Source organism: Papio anubis, chromosome 4, assembly GCF_008728515.1.
Source record: "Papio anubis isolate 15944 chromosome 4, Panubis1.0, whole genome shotgun sequence".
Taxonomy (NCBI): domain Eukaryota; kingdom Metazoa; phylum Chordata; class Mammalia; order Primates; family Cercopithecidae; genus Papio; species Papio anubis.
Window position 1 is genome coordinate 148,254,652 of NC_044979.1, and position 19,783 is coordinate 148,274,434.

Sequence of the window (19,783 nt, forward strand, 5' to 3'; positions counted from 1 at the left end):
ACAGTCCTGTTTCCAGTCTGCCTGGCAAACCCACATGTGGGAACTCCCTTTCCCGCTGTGTTCAGGACCGCTTAACCTGAATCACCCGTGGGCTTTAGGACACGCAATCCAACTGCCTCCAGGAGAGGCAATTCCGGGACTCTCACCTCACCCTGAAACGCTGCGGTAACGGCAAGGGTTGAACGCTGAAGGATGGTTTCATCCCATCACAGCTTCTCCTACAAAAAACACTACCTGGCATTTACTGTAAGCAGATTTGAATTGGATTATCAGAATCTGGAGACACCATAAAGCAGACTGTTTAAGAGACCATTCGATCATCATAAATTCAGGACCAGGAAACAACGGTGATGAGCTGACAACACACCCCATTAAACATCAGCATTCTTTGAAAACAGGTCACTAGGTCGGGTGCGGTGGCTCATGCCTGTAATCCCAGCACTTTGGGAGGCTGAGGTGGGCAGATCATGAGGTCAAGACATCGAGACCAGCCTGACCAACATGGTAAAACCTCGTCTCTACTAAAAATACAAACATTAGCTGGGCGTGGTGGCATGCACCTGTAGTTCCAGCTACTCCAGCTACTAAGGAGCCCTTTGAGAAAGGGCTATTTTTTAAGGGCATATTTCATTAAGAACAAAAAGAAAGGGAGAAAAGAAAATAGTAATACATTCTGGGGAGCTAGATAGATGAATAAAAACTGTCTTAGGCCAGAAAAAGTTGAGTCATAAGCATGCAGTAGAGAACACGATCACGGAACCCCCAAAAGCCTCCAAAAATAGTGGCACTAGGTTACAATTGGAAGTGAGGGTATAAGATGGAACCAAAATACAGGAGAAACTGAATACTCACAATCTGTTCAAGAATCAATTAGGGTTGGCCGGGCGCGGTGGCTCAAGCCTGTAATCCCAGCACTTTGGGAGGCCGAGACGGGCGGATCATGAGGTCAGGAGATCGAGACCATTCTGGCTAACCCAGTGAAACCCCGTCTCTACTAAAAATACAAAAACTTAGCCGGGCGAGGTGGCAGGCGCCTGTAGTCCCAGCTACTCAGGAGGCTGAGGCAGGAGAATGGCGTAAACCCGGGAGGCGGCGCTTGCAGTGAGCTGAGATCTGGCCACTGCACTCCAGCCTGGGTGACAGAGCGAGACTCCGTCTCAAAAAAAAAAAAAAAAAAAAAAAAAAAAAAAAAGAATCAATTAGGCAAAGCCATGTGATCATCTCAATTGGTACAAAAAAGCACCTCACAAACTCCAACACCTTTCCATAACAAAAACACTCAACAAGCCAGGAATGGAAGGGAACTTGCCCCTCACACAATAAAGGGCATCTGTGAAAAACTCAGTGAATGCCGTATTCAAATTTTCCCCCTAAGATGAGCAACAAGACAAGGGTGGCCACTTTCACCACTGCTCCTCAACACCATACTGGAAGTTCTCCCCAGAGCAATTCGTTAAGAAAAGCAGGGCCGGGCGCGGTGGCTCAAGCCTGTAATCCCAGCACTTTGGGAGGCCGAGACGGGCGGATCACGAGGTCAGGAGATCGAGACCATCCTGGCTAACACAGTGAAACTCCGTCTCTACTAAAAAATACAAAAAAATAGCCGGGCGAGGTAGCGGGCGCCTGTAGTCCCAGCTATAGGGAGGCTGAGGCAGGAGAATGCCACAAAACCCGGGAGGCGGAGCTTGCAGTGAGCTGAGATCCGGCCACTGCACTCCAGCCTGGGCGACAGTGCGAGACTCCCTCTCAAAAAAAAAAAAAAAAAAAAAAAAAGAAAAGCAGGGGTGGGGGCGGCATACTAATTGGAAAGGAAGATGTAAAACTACCTTTATTCTCAGATGACATGATCTCATATCTAGAAAATCCTAATGAATCAACCAAAAAACTGCTGTCAGAACTAATAAGCAAACTCAGCAAAGTTTCAGGATACAAGATCAATACAAAAGTCAGTTGCATTTGTACACACTAGCAATAAACAATCTGAAAGTCAAACTGGGAAAACAATTCATTTTACGATAGCATCAAAAAGTGTTAAAAACTTAGGAATAAATTTAACCAAGGAAGTGCACCACTTGTACACTGAAAATCACAAACATTGTAGAAAGAATTAAAGACAACCTACATAAATGGGAAGACATTCCATGTTCATGGATGGAAAGACTTAATACTGTTAGGATGGCAGTATTCCCACGGTGATGTACAGATTCAATACTGTCTCTATCAAAACCCCAATGGTCTTTTTTGCAAATGTGGAAAAATCAATCTTTATATGGAACTGCAAAGGGTCCCAAATAGTGAAAAATCTTCCAGAACAAAAGCAAAGTTGGAGGACCCCAACTTCCTAGCTTCAAAACTTACTACAAAATAGTGTGGCATTGGGAGGCCAAGGTGGGGGGATCATGAGGTCAGGAGTTCGAGGCCAGCCTGGCCAACACGGTGAAACCCCGTCTCTACTAAAAATACAAAAATTAGCTGGGCGTGGTGGCGTGCACCTGTAATTCCAGCTACTCGGGAGGCTGAGGCGGGAGACACATTTGAACTCAGAAGGTGGAGGCTACAGTGAGCCGAAATCACGCCACTGCACTCCAGCCTAGGCAACAGGGCAAGACTCCATCTCAAAAAAAAAAAAAAAAAAAAAAAAGTGTGGCATTGGCATAAAAACATACAGACCTGCAGAACAGGGTCCAAAAATAGACCCACACATCTATAGTCAATTGATTTTGACAAGGGCACCAAGACCACTCAATAGGGAAAAAGCAGTCCTGTCAACAAATGATGCTTGAACAATTGAATATCCACATGCAAAAGAACGAAGTTAGACCCTACCACACACCGCACACAAGAACGAACTCAAAATGGGTCAAAAACCTAAATACAAGAGCTACAATGATCAACCCTTAAAACACAGGACAAATCCTCCTGACTTTGATTTTTCAGAGTTCTTAGGTATGACATCAAAAGTATGTGCAACAGAAGAAAAAACAGAAAAATTAGAGTTCATCAATTTGTGCATCAAAGGACACTAACAAGAGAGTGAAGAAACAATCCAAAGACTGGGAGAAAGTATTTACTAATCATGTATCTGATAAGGGTCTAGTATACAGAATAAAGAATTCTGACAACTCAAAAAAAAAATAGAGGAAAAAAAAGAAAGGCAACCCAATTTAAAAAAGGAGAAAGAGGCCAGGCAGGGTGGCTCATGCCTGTGATTCCAGCATTTTGGGAGGCCGACGCAGGTGGATCACCTGAGGTTGGGAGTTTGAGACCAACCTGACCAACATGGGGAAACCCCATCTCTACTAAAAATACAAAATTAGCCGGGTGTGATGGCAGGCACCTGTAATCCCAGCTACTCGGGAGGCTGAGGCAGGAGAATCGCTTGAATCCGGGAAGCAGAAGTTGCAGTGAGCTGAGTTTGCGCCACTGCACTCCAGCCTGGGGAAAAAAAAAAAGCTGGGCGCCGTGGCTCATGCCTGTAATCCCAGCATTTTGGGAAGCTGAGGCGGGCGGATCACGGGGTCAGGAAATCGAGACCATCCTGGCTAACATGGTGAAACCCCGTCTCTACTAAAAAAAATACCAAAAAAATTAGCCAGGTGTGGTGGCGGGTGCCTGTAGTCCCAGCTACTCCGTAGGCTGAGGTGGGAGAATGGCGTGAACCCGTGAGGCGGAGCTTGCAGCGAGCCGAGATCGCGCCACTGCACTCCAGCCTGGGTGACAGCGAGACTCCGCCTCAAAAACAAAAAAGGCGGGGGGTTGGGTGGGTAGGCGGGGAAGGACCTCAATGAGAATTTCTCCAAAAATATACAATGGCCAACATGGACATGAAACAATTCTCAACTTCACTGGTCATCAGGGACATGCAAATCACAGCCAAATCAGAAGCCACTTCAGACCCACTAGCATGGTCATCCTTTTTGGAAACTAAGTGTTGGGAGGATGTGCAGAAAGTGAACTCTCATATGTTGCTGATGGAAATGTAAAATGGTGCAGCCACTGCGAAAAATCGTTTGGCACTTCCTCAAAAAGCTAAACACAGACTTGCCATATGACCTGGCAACTCCATTCCTTGGTATATAACCAAAGAATTGAAAACAGGTGCTCAAATAAAAACTCATACACAAATGTTCATAATAGCTGCATTACTCACAAGAGCCAACAGGTGGAAACAGCCCAGGCGAGCATCAACAGACTAATGCATAAACATAATGTGGTATATCTATACAATGCACAATTATTCAGTCATAAAATGGAATGGAATACTGATACAGTCTACAACATGCATGAACTCTGAAGACATTATCTTAAGTGAAAGAGGCCAGACACAAGGGGCTGCATACTGTATAATTCCATTTACATGAAGTCTCCAGAACAGGCCAATTCATAGAGACAGAAAGCAGATTAGCCATTACCAGGGCCTGGGAAGACGGAAGAATGGGCAGTGGCTGCTTAACACGTATAGGGTTTCCATCTGGGATGATGAAAAAGTTATGTAACTAGGTAGTAATGTTGTTTTATGTTACATGTATTTTAGCACAATCGGAAAAAAAAGCAGGTGAATGAGAAGATACTGCATTTATGAAGAACATATCACAAATTTTAAAGGAGAAAAAAAAAAGCCCTGGGAAATTTAAAATACGATGGCCAAACTAAAATGCTAGATACATTGGAAGAAAAAGAGGAAATCTAGAAAGTAGAATAGAAAATGGAAGAAAGATAAGAAAATTATAGCCAGCCCAAGCCTTCCAGCCCAAACAGCAGTATTTCCAAAACACTCAGGGGAAAAAAAAAAAAAAAAAAAAAGGTAAACAAGAGGAAACTGTTAGAGAAATAATTTGAGAAAACTAAAGGGTTCAAAAAACTATCAAGTGTCCAACAACAGATGAGAACAAACCAAAACCCACGATGTTTCTACACAGTGGAGATGTAGGGAGTAAAAACGGATTGCACACAAAAGCCTTCATACAAAGCATTAGCAATTAGAGCCGCAAGCACTCCACGGGCAATACTATTACCGAAGCTTAGAAGACACGATTATGAGCAGCTTCCCACCTGGAATCAGAGCCAGGCGCAGCAACCACAAGCTGCAAAGCGAGAGCAGAGACGTGGGACCTCAGCGCCCCTCTGCCCCGGGGAGCCCTGGGCGGCCGGGAGAAATCCCCCCCGTGACGGTGACAGTGGCAAGGTGTTCCCCGCCGCTGCTTATTTTGCGCCAGACACCGTTCCGGGCACTTTGCAGGCGCAACAGGGCGCGGAGACCGCGCGCGCGCCTCCAGGCAGGTGGGGGCGAGAGGATCGCTTGAGCCTAAGAGTCCGACCTGGGCAGCACAGAGGGACCCCCCCAACCCTACAAAAAATACGAGTATCAGCCGGGCGCGGTGGCTCACGCCTGTGATCCCACCGCTTCGGGAGGCGGAGGCGGGAGGATGGCTCGCGCTCAGGAGGTCGAGACCCCACCTCTTAAATAAAACCGCCTTCCCACCACCCCACCCACGGCCCGGCCGCTACTTCCAGGGGCTGGGACCCCGCAGCGGGGTCCACGCGGGCAGCCCCGGCCGAGGCCTGAGAACGCGGGGAGGACGCTCCTCCACGCCCAGCCCGGGCTACCCGCCGCGGCCTCCCGCGCCTCTCCCCGCTCCGCCCCCGACCCCGCGCCCTGGCCCGGCCGGCGACACCCCGGGGAGGAGCAGGACCCCCGCGCCACGACCCCCAGGGTCCCTGGGCGTCTTCACCTGCGCGGGCTGGGGTAGCTGCGAGGCGCGGGACGGGCGGGGGCCGCAGCCGTAGGCCCAGGAGGCCCTAGCACAGCCCGCGCAGAGGGCGCCCAGGCCGCGACCCCGCGTCCTCCCGGCCCCCGCCCCGCTTCTCCGCAGTCCGGCACCCACCCCAGGGTCCCCTCGGCCCGGCCCGCCCGGAGCTCACCTGCCTCGCGCCGCCGCCTCAGGCCTCGTCTGCGCCGCCCAGGCCGGAGAAGACGCTCTGCCCGCCCCAGCCAATCGCGGGCCGCGCCCCGGGCCGAGGGCGGGAGCAACGCAGGCCTCCACCAATCCCGAGCGCGCCACCTGAAGCGTTCTGGCCAGTGACGAGGGGGCTACGGGCCGCGGGCGGAGGAGGGAGGGGGACTCCAGGCGGGGGAAGGGGAGAAGGAGAGGGAGGGATGGGGAGGGGCCTGGATGCGTCACGGGGTGAGACGGGAGGGGCGGGGCCGCGTCCCGGTAGGGGGGCTGCACCTGGAGGAGGGGGCCTGCATGCAGGGGAGAGGCTGCTCCTGAGGGAGGGGTCTGCACCCGGAGGAGGGCTCCGCATTTCGGGGAAGGGTCTGCACCTGGTCGGGGGTTTGCATCTGGGGGAGGGGCCCGCACCTGGGGGAGAGGCCCGCACTGGGGGAGGGGTCCGCACCTGGGGGAGGGGCCCGCACTGGCGGAGGGGTCTGCGTCGGCGGAGGGGTCCGCGTCTCAGATACGGGGTCTACGTTGGGGAGGGGTCTGCATCTTCGGAAAGGTGTTTGGATCTGGGGGAGGGGTTTTGGGGAGGGGCCCCTGCGGCTCTGGGAGGCAGCCCCCGCTTCCCACGGGGCTCACCTCGGCAAGTGCCTCCTTGGCCTCCCGAACGTCTCCCCGTGCTGGCCACCGCCCCCACCCCAATTCGCCGCAGCTCCAGGCGTGCGCAGGCGCTCCCAGGCCGGACTCCTCCCTTGGCCCCTGCTCCCCGGGCGCCCTTCTGGGGAATGAGTGGGGTCTGCAGGCGTGGTCACCCGCAGGGCCCTGGCTGATGGAAATGCAGCTCTTCTGTCGTGGAATTCGCAGGTTCTCTTCTCCGTGCTGGGGACTGCACCGCGTCTTGCAAATACTGATTTGTTGTGTGCATTTTTAGAACGAAGTATAATTTACAATCATGTTCACCTTTTACTCTTTTTTTTTTTTTTTGAGGGCCGGGGTCTGCTCTGCCTCCCAGGCTGGAGTGCAGTGGCCGGATCTCCAGCTCACTTACGGCTCCGCCTCCGGGTTCACGCCATTCTCCTGCCTCAGCCTCCCAAGTAGTTGGGACTACAGGCGCCCACCACACCGCGCCCAGCTGGATTTTTTGTGTATTTTTTTGGTAGAGGCGGGGTTTCACCGTGTTAGCCAGGATAGTCCCGCTGATCTCCTGACCTGGGCTGATCCACCTGTCTGGGGCTCCCAAAGTGCTGGGATTACAGGCAGGCCGCCCGGCCACTCTTGTTTTTGAGACAGGGTCTCACTCCCGTTACCAAGGCTGGACTGCAGTGGCACAGTCATAGCTAAGCTGCTTGACCTCAACGCCTCCCGGCTCAGGTGATCCTCCCACCTCAGACTCCGTGGCTGGAACCCTGAGTCAGCGCGTGGCTTTTTTTTTTTGAGGCCGAAGTCTCACGTTGATTGGGCTGGAGTGCAGTGGCATGATCTGGGCTCATTGCAACCTCCGCCTCCTGGGTTCAAGCCCGATTCTCCTGCCTCAGTCTCCCCAGTAGCTGGGATTATAGGAATGCCACCGCGCCCTGCTAATTTCATGTGTTTTAGTAGAAGCGGGGTTTTCACCATGTTGGCCAGGCGATCTTGAACTCCTGATCGTGATTAGCGGCCTCGGCCTCCCAAAGTCACTGGGATTACAGGCGTGAGCCACCACATGCGCCCGCCTTTTTGTGTTTTGTAGACATGGGGTGTCACTGTATTTGTCAGGCTGGTCTTGAGACGCTCCTGACCTCCGTGATCCTCTCACTGTAGCACCCTAAAGTGCTGGCATAACAGGCATGAACCACGCCCGACCAATAAAGCCTTTATTTATTTATTTATTCATTTTAGTTTTGAGATGGAGTTTTGCTCTTGTCAGGCTGGAGTGCAATGGCGCAATCTCGGCTCACTGCAGCCTCGCTCAGCGTTCAAGTGATTCTTGTGCCTTAGCCTCCAGAGTAGTAGGACCCATCTGGATAATTTTGTATTTTTAGTAGAGATGGGATTTTTTTTTGAGATGGAGTCTCGGCTCTGTCACCCAGGCCTGGAGAGTGCCAATGTCGATCAGCTCACTGAGATTCCGCTTTCTCCTGGGGATTCACGCCATTCTCTACCTCGCTTCAACTGGGACTGCAGTGCCATACGCCCAGCAATGGCCACGTGTTTTAGTAGAACAAGGAATTTCACCGTGTTAAGCCAGGGCGGTCTGCGATCTCTGACTCGTGCTCACCGCGCAAACCTCCCAGATGCTGAGATGGCGTGAAACCCTGCGCTTCCCTAACCTAAACGGAGTTTCACCACGTTGGCCAGGCTGGTCTCAAACTCCTGTTTTTCCTTTTGTTTTTGCTTTTTGTTGTTGTTGTTTAGAGACAGGGTCTTGCTCTGTCATCCAGGCTGGAGTGGGTATGATCATAGCTCACCAGCCTGCGACATCCATGTTCAAAGCCTCACTCACGCCACCTGAGTAGCTACAGGACTGGGCACACACCACGTGTCTGGCTAATTTAAAAATTTTTTTTTTTTTTTTTTGGGCGGCGGTGGCAAACCTGTAATCCCAGCACTTTGGGAGGCCCGAGACAGAAGCAGGATCCGCGAGGTCAGGAGATCGAGACCATCCTGGCTGACAGTGAAACCCGTCTCTACAAAAAATACAAAAACTTAACCCGAGGTGAGGTGAAGGCGAGCGCCTGTAGTCCCAGCTTCTCGGGAGGCTGAGGCAGGAGAATGGCGTAAACCCAGGAGGTGGAGCTTGCAGTGAGCTGAGATCCGGCCACTGCACTCCAGCCCTGAAGTGACAAGCGAACTCCGTCTCAAAAAATTTTTTTTTGTAGGGCCAGGTCTCACTATGTTCCCCAGGCCGGTCTTGAACTCTTGGTCTGAAGCAATCGTGTGCCTCAGCGTCCCCCAGTACCTGCTACCACACCTGACTACTGATGGCCCTTACATTGCTGCTAAAACCCTGCATTAGATCTCCTTTTTAAACAGGCACATCTGTTTACCGCCTGGGTCTGTCACTAGAAAAGATGGACATTCTAATACTAGGATCGTGTCCCCAAAAAGGCTGGCCTCCACCCTGCCCACCCTGGGACCAGTACGGCTCCCCACCCCGTAAGGCCCCGGTCCTCAGAGTGGGTTAAGGGAGGAACAAGAACAAGCAGGTAGGAGAATCTGGAGGCTTCTGTGTCTCCCGAAACACAGCTTGGCTCTGTTTTCTTCGGCCTGGCCAACCGTCCTCATTTCAGAAGTTGGGCAGCAGGCTGGACTTCAGTCCCTAAGGCTCTTCCCAGCGCTGCAGAGCAGGATGGAGCAGGTGGCGCAGCCATTGATATTTCAAAGCAAGGGAAACGGAGGCAGGGGCCGGGCCGGCAGCCTGGCTGGAGTGAGACCGGACGCAGTGACCCCGGAGGCGGGCTCATTGTCTTCATGGCCACCATCTCTGCTGCAGAACCGAGGGCAGCAACGGCCCGTTTTGGGAAGCTCCCGGGGGAGCGCAGTGCTGCTTTCTCGGTGAGCTCACACCTCAAATTTGGCAGCAGGCTGTGCCTTTCAGCGGTAAACAGAAACCGGCTCCTGGGAGACGAGTCAGAAACCCGAGTCCAGAGGCTTCGTGCCATCTGGATCTGGATGAGGGTGGCTGCACAAGGGCCAGGGAGAGGGTCGGACGAAGGAAAATTACCCAGCCGACCTCCGGGAGGCTCAGGAAATCCCTTTCACTCTCTCTCTCTCTCTCTCTCTCTCTGTGTTTTTTTTTTTTTTTTTTTTTTTGAGACAGAGTTTCACTCTTGTCGCCCAGGCTGGAGTGCAATGGCGCGATCTCAGGTCACTGCAACCTCCACCTCCCATAAATCCCTTTCTCTTAAGGAAGCAATTTGGCTTCTCTGCCGGCTGCTTCCCCATCCTGCCCGCTTCTGGTTCCTCCTTTGGGCCGGAAGCATCCGCAGAGGAAATGGTTTTTGGTGGGTGGTTGTCCCCTGCGGTGAGTGAGGGCGGCCCCGTGGTGTGGTTTCAGGGCGTGAGTCTGTGGGGAGTGGTGAAAGGAACTTGCCAGAGAGCTGCAACAGATTTCAGCCAGATTTCCCAATACACAGAATCCAAAATCCATGCACAGACGCTCCCAGTATTGACAGAGGGTTTGAACTCAGTACAGACTGCAGATATGCATGCTGGGCCCTAAAGAGCGTTTTATTTACTTATGTATATATGTATGTATTTGCTTATTTTTGAGAGAGAGCCTTGCTCTGTCACCCAGGCTGGAATGCAGTGGCACAATCACGGCTCATGGAAGCCTCAAACTCCTGGCCTCAAGTGATTCTCTTGCCTCAGCCTCTCGAGTAGCTGGGACTACAGGCACCCACCACAATGCCCAGCTAATTTTATTTTTTTAACTTTTTGTAGAGAGAGGGTCTTGCCATGTTACCCAGTCTGGTCTCAAACTCCTGGGCTCAAGCCGTCCTCCCACTTTGGCCTCCCAAAGTGCTGGGATGACAGGTGTGAGCCACCTCACCTGGCCTTCTCCTTTTTTTTTGAAACAGAGTCTTGCTGTGTCACCAGGCTGGAGTGCAGTGGTGTGATCTCGGCTCACTGCAACCTCTGCCTCCCAGGTTCGATTAATTCCCCTGCCTCAGCTTCCCGAGTAGCTGGGATTACAGGTGCACACCACCATGCCCGGCTAATTTTTTGTATTTTAGTAGAGACAGGTTTCACCATGTTGGCCAGGATGGTCTCGATCTCCTGACCATGTGATCCGCCTGCCTCGGCCTCCCAAAGTGCTGGGATTACAGGCGTGAGCCACTGCACCCAGCCACCTCCTTTTATAAGGATATGTATTGGATCCAGGGCCCACCCTAAGCCAGGATGGTCTCATCTCTAGATCTTTACCTTCATTATATCTGCAAAGACCCTTATTCCAAGTAACATTTCATTCTGAGGTGAACAAATCTGGGGGCTGCTATGCATCCTGCTACTGTTTAACAGACCTGCCAAGAGATGACCTGCCCCCAGGGATTAGCTAAGTAAAAGAGCAGGCATCCTAAAACAAAACAATAAAACAAAGTGCCTCCCAAATGTCCTTGTTTGTCTTGAAAGAGCTGTCTGTCCTCCCTCCCTCTACTGCCTCCTCCTGTTCTCTCCAGAGCCCATCCTTACCGCACTGCCAAAATCACTCCCACCAAGGCCGCTGTCGCTGTGACTCACTGAAGCCTAGGTGGGTTCTCAGCCTTCCCCAGCGATGGCTCTGTGGCCAGGCTGCACCCTCCTGTCCCCTATCATCCTCCCTGGCCCTGCTCACTCCCGTCCCCCACCGTCCTCCCCACACCGTCCTCCCCAGCCCTGCACCCTCCCGTCCCCCACCGTCCTCACACCGTCCTCCCCAGCCCTGCACCCCCCTGTCCCCCACTGTCCTCACACCGTCCTACCCAGCCCTGCACTCCCCTGCCCCCCACTGTCCTCACACCGTCCTACCCAGCCCTGCACCCCATCACTGTCCTCCTCACGGCCCATTATCCATCCACCATCCATTCCATCCATTCGTCCATTCCCTGTCCACAGATCCATCCTCCCGTCCCTTCCATTCCCTCCACAGATCCATTCCATTCCCTCCCGTCCCTCCATTCCTCCGTCCCCGTCCTCCATTCCACCCTCCCTTCCTCCATTCCTCCATTCCAGTCCTCCATGTCCTTCCGTCCACCATCCTCCGCCGTCCTGACCCCTGCCCTCCTGTCCCTGTCCTCCGCCGTCCATCTGACCTGCCCCCATCCCCATGCCCTCCCCTCCCCCTTCCTCCACCATCCTCCTTCCTTCCATCCATCCTCCTTCCCTCCTGTCCCTGTCCCTTCCATCCACCATCCCTTCCCTCCATTCTCCCATCCCCGTCCCTTCCCTCCTGTCCTCCTCCTTCCCTCTTCCTCCACCATCCTGAGTCTCCTTCTGACCTTCAGGTTTCTTCCTTATATCTGACCTCCTAGACACTGGTTCAGGCTCAAGCCCTGGTCAGTCTTATTGCTGTCTACACACTCGTCACGTCCAGCCAGCCCCATGGCTGCGGTGCCTGAATTCACGTCTCGGGCCCCTCAACTCCAGATGCAGATGTCTGACTGCCCCATGCTCCATCTCTTCTTGGGGATCTCATGACATCTCAATTTTTTTTTTTGAGGTGGGGTTTTGCTCTGTCGCCCAGGCTGGAGTGCAATGGTGGGATCTCAGCTCACCACAACCTCTACCTCCCAGCTTCAAGCGATTCTCCTGCCTCAGCCTCCTGAGTAGCTGGGACTACAGGCGTGCGCCACACACCCAGCTACTTTTGTATTTTTCACAGAGACAGGGTTTCTCCATGTTGGTCAGGCTGGTCTCGAATTCCTGACGTCAGGTGATTTACCTGCCTCAGCCTCCCAAAGTGCTGGGGTTACAGGCGTGATTTCCTTTTTCTTTTCTTTTCTTTCTTCCTTCCTTCCCCCTCCCCTCCCCTCCCCTCCCCTCCCCTCCCCTCCCCTCCCTTCCCATTTCTTTTGACAGGGTTTGGCTCTGTCACCGAGGGTGGAGTGCAGTGGTGCCATCCCGGCTCGCTGCAGCCTCTGCCTCCCAGGTGTCTTTGTTTTGTTTTGTTTTTTTAGACAGAGCCTCGCCCTGTCGCCCAGGCTGGAGTACAGTGGCACGATCTCGGCTCACTGCAACCTCTGCGTCCCGGGTTCCCGCCATTCTGCCTCAGCCTCCTGAGTAGCTGGGACTACAGGCGCCCACCACCACGCCCAGCTAAGTTTTTTGTATTTTTAGTAGAGACGGGGTTTCACCGTGTTTGCCAGGATGGTCTCAATCTCCCGACATCGTGATCCGCCCACCTCGGCCTCCCAAAGTGCTGGGATTACAGGCGTGAGCCACTGCACCCAGCCTATAACTGTGGTTTTTCAATTGAAATTCCCGGGCCCTGGCTCGGTGGCTCATGCCTGTAATCCCAGCACTTTGGGTGGCCAAGGTGGGAGAATCACTTGAAGTCAGGCGTTGGAGACCAGCCTGGCCAACATGGTGAAACCCCGTCTCTACCAAAAATACAAAAATTAGCCAGGTGTGGTGGCACGCAGCTGTATTCCCAGTTACACAGGAGACTGAGGCAAGAGAATCACTTGAACCCAGGAGGCAGAGGTTGCAGTGAGCTGAGATCTTGCCACTGGACTCCAGCCTGGGGACAAAAAAAGAAAAATGAAATTAGCAGGGCGGTGGTACCTGCCTGTAATACTACCTACTTGAGAGACTGAGGCTGGAGAATTGCTTGAACCTGGGAGCCAGAGGTTGCAGTGAGCCGAGATCGCACCACTGCACTCCAGCCTGGGCAATAGTGAGAGACTCCTCTGTCTCAAAAAAAAAAAAAAAAAGGAAAATTAGCTGGGCGTGGTGGTGGTACCTGTAGTCCCAGAGCTACTTGGGAGGTTGAGGCAGGAGAATGGCATGAACCAGGGAGGTGGAGGCTGCAGTGAGCTGAGATCACTCCACCGCACTCTGGCCTGGGTGACAGAGCAAGACTCCAGCTCAAAAAAAGCAAAACAAAACAAACAAACAAAAATAAATGAGTTGCCAATATTTAAAAATTAAAGGACTTAGGCCGGGCGCGGTGGCTCAAGCCTGTAATCCCAGCACTTTGGGAGGCCGAGACGGGCGGATCACGAGGTGAGGAGATCGAGACCATCCTGGCTAACACGGTGAAACCCCGTCTCTACTAAAAAATACAAAAAACTAGCCGGGCAAGGTGGCGGGCGCCTGTAGTCCCAGCTACTCGGGAGGCTGAGAAAGGAGAATGGCGTAAACCCGGGAGGCGGAGCTTGCAGTGAGCTGAGATCCGGCCACTGCACTCCAGCCTGGGCGACAGAGTGAGACTCCGTCTCAAAAAAAAAAAAAAAAAAAAAAAAAAAGGACTTAAAAAATATATTTTTAAAATCTGGACTTTCAGCTTCTCTTGAAAAATCATCATATCTGGCAGTGCTGGAACTGCCCTGCCATGGCCACACCTGGGGGACCCAGGAGAGAGGTGGATGAGGTTTGCATGTTTATGCCCTACAGATCTCAGGTTGAAATGTGATCCCCAGGCCTGCTGGGAGGTGTTGGATCATGGGGGCGGATCCCTCACGAATTGCCCAGCGTCATCCCCTTGGTGATAAGTGAGTTCATGAAGGATCTGGGACCTCCCCACCACCTCTCTTGCTCCTGTTGTCATCACGTGATGCACCTGTCCCTTCACCTCTGCCATGAGTGGAAGCAGCCTGAGGCCTTGCTAGAAGCAGATGCTGCTGCCCTGCTTCCTGTACGGCCTGTAGAACCGTGGACCACATAAACTGTATTAGCCTGTTTTCACACTGCTATACAGATACTATCCAAGACTGGGTCGTTTACAGAGAAAAGAGGTTTAATCTACTCACACAGTTCCACATGGCTGGGGAGGCCTCAGGAAGCTTACAGTCACGAGGGAATGGGAAGCAGGCACGTCTTACATGGCGGCAGGTGAGAGAGAGAAGTGCGTGAAGGAGGAGCTTGACTTATGAAACCATCAGATCTTTTTGTTTTGTTTTGTTTTTGTTTGTTTGTTTTTGAGATGGAGTTTCGCTCTTGTTGCCCAGGCTAGAATGAAATGGCACAATCTCGGCTCACTGCAACCTCCGCCTCCCAGGTTCAAATGATTCTCCTGCCTCAGCCTCCTGCGCAGCTGGAATTACAGGTGCCCCCCACCACGCCCAACTAATTTTTGTATTTTTAGTAGCAGAGATGGGGTTTCATCGTGCTGGCCAAGCTGGTCTGAAACTCCTGACCTCAGGTGACCACCCGCCTCGGCCTGCCAGAGTGCTGGGATTACAGACTTGAGCCGCCATGCCTGGCTTGAAACCATCAGATCTTGGCTGGTTGCGGTGGTTCATGCCTGTAATCCCAGCATTCTGGGAGGCTGAGGCGGGTGGATCACCCGAGGTCAGGAGTTTCAGACCAGCCTGGCCAACATGATGAAACCCCGTCTCTGCTAAAAATACAAAAATTAGCCAGATGTGGAGGGCACCTATAATCCCAGCTAATCAGGAGGCTGAGGCAGGAGAATCACTTGAACCCAGGAGGCAGAGGTTGCAGTGAGCAGAGATTGTGCCACTGCACACCAGCCTGGGCGACAGAGCCAGACTCTGTCTAAAAAACAAACAAACAAACAAACAAACAAAAAAACCCATCACATCTCATGAGAACTCAGTCATTATCAGGAGAATAGCATGGAGGAAACCACCTCCACAATCTAATCACCTCCCACCAGGTCCCGCCCTCAACACATGAGGATTACAATTGAGATGAGATTTGGGTGGGGACACGGAGCCAAACCATATTGCAAACCTCTTTTCTTTATACGTTACCCAGCCTCAGGTCTTCCCTTACAGCGACGCGAGAACTGAGTAACACAGAGGGCCTTCCTCCAGGGTACACGTGTGGCTCCCACTCAGTGCGTCTCTCCGAGACGGAGGCTCACTCCTGTCCAGGATCCAGTGTGGACACCCCCATGCCCGAGACCTTCCAGGAAGGCCTCTGCAGCAGGTCAGCTGGGCTGCCCGAGCCATCTGGATGGCAGCCGCCTCCGAGGTCTTCCTGTGGGCAAAATCCTCCCACTTGGTTGTAAAATCCACCTGTTTGAGGCTGTATGTACCCTGTTCAGAGGGAAAATGGCAGATTTGAAAATAGTGACTCCAGGGGCCAGAAGGGAGAGGGTGGCAAACTGCACCTGTGTCTTGATGAGAGAAGCATCTCTGGGAGGGGAGCCTGGAAGGCCCCTCTGACCCGCCTGGGAATGTGCTGCCGGGAACCTGCCCAGGATGAGGCTGGAGGGAGGAGAGTGAGTGACAGAGCCCAGGACCCAGGAAAGGGACCCAGGAGAGCTGGGTCCCAGGGCAACACTGCTGGGCATTTGGAGCAGAGCTTTGCTAAAGAGAGAAGCAGCTGTCATCCTGGCAACTGGTTTTACGTTTTATTCTTTTTCCATTTGACGAGCAATACATATGTGTTGCTGAAAACAACGACGACGACAACCGTCAGTGTCAAGGGAAAAAAACTAAAACGAAATAGAATTTTATTTTCTCTTTTTGAGACAGATTGTATTAGTCTGAGCTCACACTGCTAATAAAGACATACCCAAGACTGGGTAATTTATAATGAAAAGAAGTTTAATGGACTCAGAGTTCCACATGGCTGGGGAGGCCTCACAATGATGGTGGAAGGTGAAGGAGGTGCAAAGGGGCGTCTTCCATGGCGGCAGCAAGGGAGTGTGGGCAGGGAACTACCCTTTATAAAACCATCAGATCTCAGCCGGGTGCGGGGGCTCATGCCTGTAATCCCAGCACTTTGGGAGGCTGAGGTGGGCAGATCACTAGGTCAGTAGATTGAGACCATCCTGGCCAACATGGTGAAACCCCGTCTCTACTAAAAATACAAAAATTAGCTGGGCGTGGTAGCAGATGCCTGTAGTCCCAGCTACTCGGGAGGCTGAGGCAGGAGAATGGCCTGAACCTGGGAGGCAGAGCTTGCAGTGAGCCGAGATCGTGCCACTGCACTCCAGCCTGGGCAACAGAGCGAGACTCTGTCTCATCAGACGCCGGATGAAAAAGATCTCGTGAGACTTACTCACTACCACGAGAACATCATAGGAATATCCCACTCCCATGATTCGATTCCCTCCCACTGGGTCCCTCCCACAACACATGGTGATTATGGGAGCTACAATTCAAGATGAGATTTGGGTGGGGACACAGGCAAACCCTATCACAGAGTCTCACTCTGTCGCCCAGGCTGGAGTGCAGTGGCATGATCTTGGCTCACAGCAACCTTTGCCTTTAGGGTTCAAGCAATTCTTGTGCCTCAGCCGCCGGAGGAGCTGGGATAACAGGCATGCACCACCACACCTGGCTACTTTTTAAATGTATTTTTGGTAGAGCTGGGGTTTTTTCCATGTTGACCAGGCTGGTCTCAAACTCCTGGCCTCAAGTGATCTGCCCAAAATGCTGGGATTACAGGTGTGAATCACTGCATCTGGCCTAATAACACTTTTTTAATTTTGGGACAGAGTCTCGCTCTGTAGACCAGGCTGGAGTGCAATGGTGCGATCTCCAGCTCGCTGCAGCTCTGCCTCCCGGGTTCCGCATGTTCTCCTGCCTCAGCTTCCCAAGTAGCTGGGACTACAGGTGCCGCCACCCGTAGCTAATTTATTTTGTATTTTAGTAGAGACAGGGTTTCACTGTGTTAACCAGGATGGTCTCGATCTCCTGACCTCGTGATCCGCCGCCTTGGCCTCCCAAAGTGCTGGATTGATGAGACGCTGAAACGCGCCGCCGCCTCCCTAGACAAATGGAGTGCAGGACTTTTTGTGAGCTGGCTTTTTCATTTGTCTGAGTAAATTGGCCTTGCTGCCTTTCGCTGTGGCTGGAGACAGCTCTCCCCAGAACGAACACGCTCAGCCCCGTCCAGCTCACCGTTAATCATGCTCCGAGAAACATCCCTGAGCTCACCTTTGCCCTCTGGTCTTGGGGTTTCCTTAGAATAAATCGCTGGAAGTGGAACTGCTGGGTCAAGGGTTGGGACGTTTTTATGACTTGGGTTCTCCAGAAAGGTCCTGAGTGGAGGCAACGCCTTCTGGAAAACAAACCCTGGGCAGGGCAGAGGTGTGCGGCGGCCAGGAGCCCCGCTGACTCTGAGTGTCCCAACTCTGTTTTTCTCTTTTTTCCCTTCCCTTCCCTTCCCTTCCCTTCCTTCCCTTCCCTTCCCTTCCTCCCTCCCTCCTCCTCCCCTCCTCCCTCCCTCCCCTCTTCTCTCTTCTCGCCTCGCCTCTCCTCTCCCTCCCCTCTCCATGCCTCCCTCCCCTTCCCTCTCTTCTTTATCTTCTTCTTCTTCTTCTTCTCTCACCTCCCTCCTTCCTCCTCCTTTTCTTTCTTGTCTTCTTTCTTTTCTTTTCTTCTCTTCTCTTCTTTTCTTTCTTTTCTTTCCTTTCTTTCTTTTTTTTTTTTTTTTTGATAGAGTTTCACTCTTGTCGCCCAAGCTGGAGTACAATGGTGCAATCTCGGCTCACTGCAACCTCTGCCTCCCAGCTTCAAGCTCAGTCTCCTGCCTCGGCCTCCCGAGTAGCTGGGATTACAGGCACCCACCACCATGCCTGGCTAATTTTTTGTATTTTTTGTATTTTTGGGAGGCCGAGGTGGGAGGATCGCTTGAGCCCAGGAGTTCGAGACCAGCCTGGGCGACATGGTGAGACCCCCATCTCTACTAAAAAGTGAAAAAATTAGCCAGGCATCATGGCACGCACCTGTCGTCTCAGCTATTCGGGAGGCTGAGATGAAAGGGTCACTCGAACCCACAAGTTTAAGGCTGCAGTGAACCGTGACCGCACCACTGCCCTCCAGCCTGGGGTGATAGAAGGAAACGATGTCACAAACAAACAATCCAGATCCGAGGATTCCACAGCCCAACACTTCAGCCACGATGCAAACTGCCACATTCATAACAGCAATGCTTATGTTTTGGCTCCTGATAGGAAACAAAAAGGGTTTTAGAAAACACACAGAAGTATTTAAAAAGTTGAAAACAAACACAGATCACTTGAATTCTATCAGCCAGAGGTGACTTCTGTCAACATTTCTGTTTGTTGTGTCACTTTCCCATGAACATATATATGTATTTTCATAAAAGTGGATGCTGTAGATTCCTTCCTTCCTTCCTTCCTTCCTTCCTTCCTTCCTCTCTCTCTCCCTTCCTCCTCTCCCTTCCCTGCCCCTTCCCTCCCCTCTCCTCTCTGTTTCTTTTTCTTTCTTTCTTTTGAGACAGAGTCTTGTTCTGTCACCCAGGCTGGAGTGCAATGGCATGATCTCGGTTCACTGCAACCTCCACATCCCAGGCTCAAGTGATTCTCCTGCCTCAGCCTCCCGAGTAGCTGGGACTACAGGCACTTGCCACCACGCCTGGCTAATTTTTGTATTTTTAGTAGAGATGGGGTTTCACCACGTCGGCCAGGCTGGTCTTAGACAGGGTCTCAATATGTTGCCCAGGCTGGTTTCAAAGTCCTAGGCTCAAGCGATCCTCCCACCTTAGCCTCCCCCAGTGTTGGGATTATAGGTGTGAGCCACTTCGCCCGGCCTGTAGTCTGCTTTTTCTACCTAACAGCACGCGTGGAGGTCTCCCCTGTCCACAGACAGAAGTTGAGATCTCAGCAGAAGAAGAGCTGGGCCCAGGCAGCGTCTCCCTTCCCCACCCAAGGCACTGACTGGTGGGTGGGGAGGGTGGGGGAGGGAATTCAGGGAATGGGGAAGCAGTAGAGTGTGGGGTGGGTGAAGGAGCCAGGCGGAAGCACCAGCCAAGAATAGGCACCTGGCCTGAGTGGAGGTGGCCTCTGAGGCTGAGCGTGGCAGGTCTGGGGGTGGGGCTGGCACCGTGGAGATTAAACAAAGCTCCTGGCTGGAAGCCGTGATCCTCTATACTGAGGCCACAGGGCAACTGGTGGCTGGCCAGCCTCCCCGGTTAAGGAGCCAGATCCGCAGAGCAACTGCTCGGGAGGGCTTTAGAGAGGGCAGGGCCAGGCTTCCCAAGTCACTCCTTCCTCGGTCTGGCATCTGGCAGGGTTCCCAGTGCCTCTTCCCTTTCCACACCCCACAAGGCTGGACACCTGGAAACCCTCCCCTTGGACACGAGGCTTCCCGTCAACCTCTCTGTTTCTGAGAGAGGCCAGAGAGGAAGCTGAGCTACCTGGAAGATGAAGCAAGGTCTCCATTCGTAACTGGGAGACACCAGGAAAACCAGCAGCCCAGAAGAGAAGGACCAGAGACCAG

The 19,783-nt window shown here is 52.7% G+C and overlaps 1 protein-coding gene across 10 annotated transcripts in view; it reads right to left on the bottom strand.

The window, feature by feature from the left end:
- SUN1 (Sad1 and UNC84 domain containing 1) overlaps positions 1-6,160 on the bottom strand; it is a 57,905-nt gene extending 51,745 nt beyond the window's left edge. For 9 of the 10 annotated variants that reach the window (XM_031665657.1, XM_003895628.5, XM_031665655.1 and 6 more), the window contains exon 1: positions 5,923-6,160. The gene's annotated coding sequence lies outside the window, so the exon portion shown is untranslated. The remainder of the gene's footprint in view (positions 1-5,922) is intronic. The other variant, XM_009202456.3, reaches the window with a different exon arrangement.
- Positions 6,161-19,783: the final 13,623 nt, after the last annotated feature.